Genomic DNA, 10,016 nt, shown 5'->3' with positions numbered 1-10,016 from the left:
AGTTTTTTCGTAGGATGCACAGTTTTCGAGATAAACGCGGTTGAACTTTAAAAAAATCGAAAAATTGCAATTTTTGAACCCGAATAACTTTTGATTAAAAAATAAAATAGCAAGTCTGCTTACCGCATTTGAAAGTTTAAGTCAAATTATATCGGTTTTGATTATTTGCATTGGTAAAAATTTATTTTTTTATTGTTTAACAAAGCTATAAACACGTAGGGTTTCCCGTGCTTTTACATGCGTTTTAACGCATGTAACGTAGAAATAGTCTTGATTGCACTAGTACCTATTCTACCTACTCGTTCGATTTTAAATGAGAAATCATAGAAACATCACTCACGCACTAGTTGTTTGTAGCTTTGTTTAGCAATAACACAATAAATTTTTAGCAATGCAAATAATCAAAACCGACATAATTTGACTTGAACTTTCAAAGGCGCTAAGCAGAATTGCTATTTTATTTTTTAATCAAAAGTTATTCGAGTTTAAAAATTGCAGTTTTTCGATTTTTTGAAAGTTCAACCGCGTTTATCTCGAAAACTGTGCATCCTACTAAAAAACTTGTAGAAAAATTTTTTTGCTTAAAATGACCCAAAAAATACAAAATATTGTTTTGTTTTGCCAAAAATCGCTGTTATTTGATTCCTCAAGTTCTTGGTCTATAACAATCTTATCGACATCCGGATCAACTGTTACCCAAAAAATTCGTGTTCTACGGGTCAAAATACATAAAAAAAATTTGGGTAAGTCCATCTGAATTAACGAGGCCGTTGTACCCCCCCTGGCGACAGGACTAAATAGAACCCCTCAGAAAATATTAGATTAATTTAAAAAAAATTGAATTGCGAGGAGTGATTCCAGGTATAACCGGTCAAATTTGACCGGCATTTGCGACAGAGTTATAAACAACAGGATTTTAGTCTTTGAACCATTAGATACCTTTTAATTCCGGTCCTCTTTGTACATACAAATTTTCATATCTTCAAGACACTCATAACAAAAAAGATTTATGTCACTGTCACCAAATTATTTAATTATTGGTAAATAATTACTTCTCTCAAATTTTAGTTGAAAATTAAAGATTTTGTTTGGAAAACCCGAATTTTCCGAGGAAAATAAATCGAAGGAAATTGGAATAAATTATCAATGTGCAGAATTAAATTACTGTCAATTTTTATGCGAGTGTTTTGGTTTAAAGTTAAAATTTTCGGAGTTATAGAGCAATAGTTAAAAAAAAAGATTTCGGAGCGCTAATTTGTTTATAAACAAAATAGCACACTTTCTGTGGACTTTGCACAGCTATATTACTAATATAGGAAATCTTAAGATTTGATTTCAGCATGTCCAGCAATAAAATAGCTGGTAATTAATTTTCCTTGTTTTTTACTAATTTTCCCAGATTATTACCTTACATCTTTCATTGAGTTGATGATTCATGTTGTGGACATTCTCAATTATTATATTTCTAATTTAATACTGTTCTATCTAATTCCTCAAAACAAGCAAATTTCAATTAAACCCAGCCATATTAATACCTTTTGCTTTAGTTTTCCTTGCAAGAAATAAACAAAACACATCTAAACTAAACCTAACCTCGCTTTTGCCATTCATTCATCTCCGTATCAAATAATTTCGACATCGAAATTCGCTATTAATTTCGATAGTCGCTATTTCGTGACGTCATTTCGTTAGTTCAACTAAAGTCCACAAGGCTCGCACAGTCGCATTTCGACGTCGCCATATTGAAAGCGACTTGTTTAGTGTCGAAATTTTATTTAGAATCAGGGCCCAGGGCCTGGATTCCGTGCACTGTAGATATCTACACGTCGCTTTCTATCGATGTCAATTTTCGTAAAAATATTTGAATTTTTAGCTTTAATTGAATTATTTTCTAGTTTTGCTAGGTTATACTCTAATTGATGCTGAAGTGACACTTAGTAAAACAAGAAAATATTTGAATTAAAACTAAAAATTCAAATATATTGACATTGATAGAAAGCGATCGGCGCGATGTCAATATATTTTAATTTTTAGTTTTAATTCAAATATTTTCTTGTTTTACTAAGTGTCACTTCAGCATCAATTAGAGTATAACCTAGCCAAACTAGAAAATAATTCAATTAAAGCTAAAAATTCAAATATTTTTACGAAAATTGACATCGATAGAAAGCGACGTGTAGATATTTACAGTGCACGGAATCTAGGCCCAGGTCCTCTTGCCAACCTGGCCATTTGGGAACACTTGAGACCATTTTAACCCAGTTTCATGGCAACTACTGCAGAATAAGTTGAACACCAACCGAGGACCACCCGAGGGTGCTGCAGCAATCAGGAAACAAAGGAAAAGCCGACCGAATATCGGAAATAGCACATGGAAAATCTTAACTAACATCACAGAAACAGGAGAAGTCGGCCGAACATCCGTCGACTAGAGTCCACAACAACGGGAACTCCTGGGAAAGTTCAGTTAAGTTCTTAGTTTCTTTCTTGGCTTGAACATCGATCACTGATTCGCTGATTTTAATTTTCAAGTTGTCAATTATTATTTTTAAAAGTAAGATATAAGCAATAAAATGTAATTGAGTATCTACTAGTGGAATAAAGAATACGTGTTGAAAACTTTTTGTTTCGTCAATAATTCCTCATTTGTTCATATTAATTAGTTTATGCCGAACAACACCACTGGGGGTTCCAACTTGAAGAAAGGTGAGCTAGCCGCTTCACCTCTCAGCATTGTTAAAATGTATACAGAAGATATCGAAAAACTACTCAATTTTTTACCCGTGTTGAGCTGCCCCCCCCCCTTGCAAAAATTTAAAAAAATAGCCCTGATTTATGAGCTATTTATGAGCTCTCATATTCCGCAAATTAAAAATTTTGAGCTCGTTCCACTGGGCAGGAATTTAATATTTTAAAGGGGCAGGGGGCTGACTCATCCCCACTCCCACACTATTTAAAAATAGAAATATTGAATCGATCTTTGCGACATAATTATAAGCTATTTATGAGCTTTCAAAGTGATATAGTTCCGATAGCTTTTGGACTTCTGCATGTTCAATGGGACATTTTCCGAAACCAATTTTTTTATTTCTTCACCAGACTGGCATCCAAATCTTGATTTTTCGTCTGGATTCATTATATCTGTCCAAAATTGATTACGCCTCAATGACGTTTGTCAAAGTGACAACAAAATAATTACCAGAGACTTTCGTGACATATCTGTCATAATTTTGTCGCTGAGAAATCACGGGCAGGAAGGAGTTTTGTCAGTAGGAAACCTGGCGTTGCTATGACGTTTTATCAGTTAAAAATAGTCTAATGAAATAGTCTTTGTAATTTTGAAATAATGTCCTTTTCATGAGCATTTTTCAGTGCGTCACAAATGATAGAAAAAAAAAAGGTAAGTCCGTGATAATACACATTTATAACATTTACTCTAACATGACATTTTAGTTAAATCTGACAGTTGTCACATTTTATTTGCAATTTGGCATAAAAACAAATCAATTGTGTTTATTGCATTTATAAGATGGTATTTTCTTTGATTTGTATAGTCATAAATTGTATAGATTATATTCGTAGATATATTATATAATTCGTAAATAATTTTTTTTCGATTATAACACCATCTATCGACAACTAGAATAAATGTTATAAATGTCTGTAATCACCGACGTGCCTTTTTTTGTCACAATTTAATGCGTTAAAAATAAATCGAAAAACTCTGACGCACTGAAAAATGCTCATGAGAAAAGAATACCTACAGTTCAATTCTAATAACCCTTTGCGGTTGAAATAAATTGTAAATGAAAAAAGGTTCTACCATAAATTCATATTTGAAAATTATAGCGTTTAACTACATAGTTTCTGAAATAAACCATTCATTTAGAGTTATGTTATCCTTGGAGATTTATTTGGAATAAGTTATTGAAAAAAAAATTAAATTCAGTGTAAAACCAGAAGCATCAAATAACGTAATTCAATTATATTATGATGTGTAATAAATAATACTATACTTTGATACTGAATTAGTTGTAAAATAATCAAATACTAAATACATAATATAGGTTTCCGGTCTACATTTTTTCAAACGCTTCTGGCGCTTCATTATCGTTTGTTCCTCCCACACCATCAATTTTTTTCCTGTCAGGAATCCTAATTGACTATTAAACTAATATACAAAAACGATTTATTTTAATGTTATTATAAATTGCGAACTTTCGCACGATGTAACCATTAGCCCGACTTTACGTTCAGCTAAAAATATGATTAGTTCTTTTATATGAACCCATTCATAAATAATATAAAAAAAACTTTCATAAAGAAATCCATAAATTATGTAGCTTTTAGGCAGATCAGCAGTAAAGCCGCCGTGTGCCAGAAATCTACATTCTTGTTTTAATGTCAAGAACAATACAAATTAGTTGGGGCCGAGAGTGGAATAGGTAAAAACCAACATTTATGGGAAATGTTAACGATCTAATAGAGAACTGTTCATGCGTGGTCAATAAACACAATGCGCGATTTATTAATTCTATGCAGTTTTTATTATAGGCCGGTTGGACGAAATCTCTACAAAAATTTTTTTTTATTGTTTGCATTGTAGACAGACTCATACTGGGTTCGTTGTCTCTTTGAACATGCGTCAGCATTTATTTGTTGCTAATTATGTTAAATTGAATTGTTACGTTAAATAAAAGTTGTTTGTTAAATTTTACGTTTTTAGCAAATTATTTGTTAATACATATTAGTCCATTTACTCACGGTAAAATATTGCAAAAACCTCCTTTTAAAGAACTGCTTGGATTGACATGAAATTTGGTATACACACACATAGCTAACATGTCAAAGAAGAAAAGTGATATTGTACCAATGTGTGCTTTTGCCCTAAGGGTGGGTTTCGCCCCTTTCTTGGGGGTGAAAAAATATACGTTCAAAATAAGAGCAAATTATTTTAGCATTAATAATAAGCAACTTATTTTTATACCGTTTTATATACTTAAACGGTTTTATACTGTTTTTCACTAAGGTAATACTTTTTGAGTTATTTGCAAATCAATATGTTCATTTTTCAACAAAAAAACACGTTTTTAGATGGTTTTTCGCAAATAACTCAAAAAGTATTTTATTCGATAAAATATTCATAGCAAAAATATAGCTTATAAAAAAGTGAAGAAATGATGTATGTATGAGGTCCGGAGACCCAGTAGAAGCAGAGTTGTAGCTAGTGAAAAATATTTTCATATTCGCCAAATTCCAAATCACATAGTTCAACGTAAAATAACCAGAAAATGAAGCACTTTTTGGGGAAAACTCTTACAGCTTTTTTTAAAGTGTTTTAAAGTGTAAAAAAGTTTTATTTTTGTTTTTAAAAAAAGTTTCTAGCATCAAAAGTTAGCAAGTTACGCTCAAAATAAAGTTCATCCTTTTTTTTTCGGCAAGAAAATTACTTCCTAATTAGCATCCCAAATGTAATTAATCGTTACCGCTTTACGAGTTGCTTTACTCGTGCATGTATTGCTTATATAGTCTGAAAGTTTCATCGGTTCAAACTGCTTATTTTCGAAAGGGCTGTAGTTGAAAGGGCTTGAACAAGTCACTAATCACGAGTGTACGCAAATTTTAAATAACCAATTTTTGTCTTACAGAAAAACAAAAAATCGAAAATAATCTGAAAGCAAACCCTTCATTTTTTTAATCTTTGAGATTTTTGGTATAACTAGATAATAATGTTTAAGTTATTTTGAAAAAAAAAAAAGAATTTTTATACATGACAATAAAAATAAATAAAGAAAACCAAACAGCGGAGGTAAAATAAGGAGTCAGATTAGCCTGGGCAGGATTTGCAAAAATTAAAATGGGTCTTAAAAAATAAAAAAATATTTAGAACACTTAAAAAAATAAACACTTAAAACCAAAAGTGTTTGACCAGTGCATAATCCCAATTTTCACATACGCATGCCAAATATGTACCTTGACCAAAGCAAATACATATTATGGATAAAATAATGAAGATAAAAAAGAGCCATGAAGAGAGCAATGTTAAGAGTAAAATTAAAAGACAAAAAGCAAAACAACTGTATAAGAAATAAAACAAAAGTCAAAGACGCAAGACAGCATATTTAAAGTCAAGCTAAAATGGAGTCCAGAAAGAGCTGACGAGAACGGTTGAGTGAAGGAATACAGTGAAAACTGTGGAAATCCTTAGTATACAGTGTGGGCCAAAGAAAACAGTCTACCTCGATATTTGGCAGTATTTATTAGAATTTAAGGAAATTGAGAAACAGGTCGATTGTTGATCGTAGGGGACACATTTTTACGGTACATACATCTGTCATTTGTCAACCCCCTCCCTTCCATTACCCCCTCCCCTTGTTTTTAAATAGGGAATAGGGGTCGTGTGTTAGCTCATTTGAAAGATTATTCAATTCTCTATTCAGTAATATTAACATTGGCCTGGTTCAGACAATTGTTCTTTGTTCAGTTCAGAATTGATCAGTTCAGAAATTGATCTTCTTAGTCGACCTCGTTTTCCAAACATCTTTCCTTGCAGGATAGCTTGTAGTTACCTTGGCAAATGTACATTGTTCCTCTTGTTACCATCTTTTCACGGTTTACGTGTGTGATTGACTTGGCAATTTCCGCGATTGAATTTATAAGGATATTTGGTACTAATCAATCCGTCTCATATGCAACGTATTCGGCACACTCATGCAATAGTCAGGCAGAAAAAAGGTGAAGCTGCTATGGGGGACGTTGTTTTTACTTTGCTTTTCAGCAATTTTAGTAAGATGCTGTTAAAAGCTGACTGATTTCTATCTAATGCTTCACCTAAGCAGTTTCAAATTTAAGATGTTAGGGAATGGTTCAATCTTCTCATAACCTATCTATATTAGCAATGTCATACATACTAATGTTTTATTCAAAACGCTAAACAGGCCTTGACGGCCTATGGCTAAAAATACAATTAGTATATATTATAATATAATATCATATATTACGAAACTTGTATCAGTGGGATGGCTTCTTGTCCAATCATGCTCCTTGCCTACTAAATTGACTTACTATTCTCCTCCATTCGTCCATGTTTATTACTCTTTCTTCCCAACCAATAATTTCCTCATTTCTGAGATCTTCAGGTACGCTACTAAATCATCTTTGCCTGGGTTTTCCTTTCCTTCTCTTCGTGATTGGGCCCCGTTTTGGCATCATTCTTTGGCATCACTTTTGGCATCCTCTTCCTTTCTATTCTCATAACATGTCCTATCCATCTTACTCTTTGTACTTTTATGAAGCGACTGATGCTTGGTTCGTTATACAGTTCCTCAAGTTCCCTGTTTGTTCATCGCACCCAACTTTCCTCCGTATTTTTGCCTCTATCTTTACCTCTGAGCATTTTCCTTTTCCATCGTTCTCCGTATTTGCTTTCATTGTCCATACTTCGCTACCATACGGCACAGTGGGCCTTATTACCGTTTTAAATATTACTTTCATTGTCCATACTTCGCTACCATACGGCACTGTGGGCCTTATTACCGTTTTATATATACTTAGCTTTATTTTTCTCAATACATATTTGGATTTTATCAGTGTTCTTAGGCTTCACATCTTTTTATTTCTCCCATTTCATTCAGTTCCCATTCTCTCTGGCCTTTCTCATGTATAGTAACCCCCGGTTACGTAAAATGAACCCCTCCCTCGAAATTATATTCCCTTACTCCGTTAGATATAAAAGTAAACTGTCCCTCTTCTTTTTTGCTCTGTATTTCCGATTTCCGAGTATCATGTACTTTGAGTTTTCCTGGTTTATTTCTAGATCAAAATATGTTGACTTCTTTTTTAATAGTTCATAACATTTCTTAATTCTTTTCTTGTTTTCGCTAGACATTAATGCTCATTGTTAAAGATGGATCCGGTCATGTTAACTCGGCTATTTCTGATTATTATTTCCAATATTAAGTTAATAACCACCGTGAATCTTCTTGTCTAACACCTATGTTCAATTCAAATTCATCCGATGAGAATCCTCTCCATATAACATAATTTCGTTCATGTTTGTATTCAAAGTCGTTGTGGCTAACCTAATCAGTTTTGCGGGTACGCCCACGGAGCTTGCTTTGTGCTTCATACACTTTATTCTTTCTTATCCTATCATACCCTATGGGTATACCCTATGCTCATCGCAGGTAGTCTGGATTTCTTTTAGTGTAAAAATCTTATCTGTCACTGACCCATAAGCTCTAAAACCGGCCTAATATTCACCTAGTTTATCTTCAGCAAATCTGTTGAGTCTCTCTATTAGCATCCTGGCTAATACCTTGTAACCAATATCTAACAGAGCAACACCTTTACAATGTTCACCAATTTGTAATACCTACCAATCTATCTCCTTTTTTAAATGTGGGGTATAATATTGCTTTGATCCAATCTTTGACCATATTTTCCTCTTCCCATATCCTCTTGAATATACATCTTTTTTTGTAGTTCTTCCCCTCCATCATTTATGATTTCCGCAGCTATTTCGTTTTCTCCTGGTCTTTTATTTTTTAGCCCATTGATTATACTTTTAATCTCTCCTTCACTAGACAGTTGTATTGTTATGCCATAATCCTCTATAAGCAAATTTTCATTCTCATCTGAATTTTGCCCATTCAGTAGTTCACTAAAGTGTTTCTCCCATATACCCATCACTGATTCTTTTTTACTCGTGAGTGTTCCACCTTATTTGTCATAAATATGTGAATTATAATTCTGGTATCCTTCAGTTTTTTAACTTCTTGATAAAACGACCATATTTCTCTTTTTTCTGAAATATTTTCTCTATTTCCTGTATTATTTTTTCATTGTATTCTCTTTTCTTTCGTCTACATACCACTATCATTATTTGTCCTTGATCTTTATAACTCTGGTTCATACCATCATTATTATTTGTTAATGCCAATTGTCTTAATCTTTTCTTTGCGTCTGCTATTTTAAGGTATTCTTCAGCGAATCAATTCTTCCCCGCTTTCATTTGTCTCTTTTGTGGAATAATTTTATCATTTGCTCTAGTTATCGCCTCTCTTATAGTTTGCATCACTTGCTCTATTCCTAGTTTCTCTTCGTCTTCCTGAGATAATAGCCCTTTATTTATTTCATTGATATACTTTCTTTTTTATATCATATCGATTTTTTCTCTTTGAACATGTTTTTCCTATTTCTTTATCTTTTTGCACCAGTTGCATAAATACTAATAACCTGGTTAATTTCCCACCTTCGTAACGAAGATGCCATTCGAAGAAGATATTAACTTATTAAGCTACATTCAATTTAACCGAGATAAATAGAATGGATATTTTCATAACCGGACTATAAATGAAGTGTGGGAATGTGTAAATCTAAACGTGCGGTTATTGATAAAGCGTGAATCAATAATCAGCGGTTAAGTTTTTAATACGGAATAAGAGTAAACACCAGTTTGTGTGCAAGTAAAACAAGTACCTTTGCATTGGTGACCTTTATTGTACAAAAAAAAGTTTCGACCTACTTCATGCAAATTGTTAATAGGGTATAATTTTTGAAAGCGGTAAATCTTTCAAATTTAGTAATTAATGATTTGTAAAAAAGTATATGCATTTTTGTGAATTAATTAGTATTTTTCTTTTTCTTCTTCTTCTTATATTAGGTCTCTTGACCTGTTCTTAACCGATTTTCAGCTTGTATTCGTAGCTGTGATGTTGACTGCCAGCTATCTACCCACCTTTTAAAGGGCCTTCCTTTTGGTCTCTTGCCTGTTGGCTTTGAATCTCGCAGGCCATTCTCGTCACATGCTGATTCCACTCTCGTCTCCTCTGACTTCCCTACCGTACTATGTCTTGAATGTTGCAGAGATCTCTTATTCTGTCGTTCGGTATTCTGTCTCTTAGTGTTTTCCCAGTTAGTGATCTCAACGTTCCCATTTCTAATGTTCTCAGTATCCTCTTGCTTTCTGTTATGTCACATCTTATTTCTATCGCGTCGTCAGCATAACAGAGGAT

Source organism: Diabrotica virgifera, chromosome 9, assembly GCF_917563875.1.
Source record: "Diabrotica virgifera virgifera chromosome 9, PGI_DIABVI_V3a".
NCBI classification, from domain to species: domain Eukaryota; kingdom Metazoa; phylum Arthropoda; class Insecta; order Coleoptera; family Chrysomelidae; genus Diabrotica; species Diabrotica virgifera.
Note: the sequence above shows the minus strand (reverse complement) of the source record.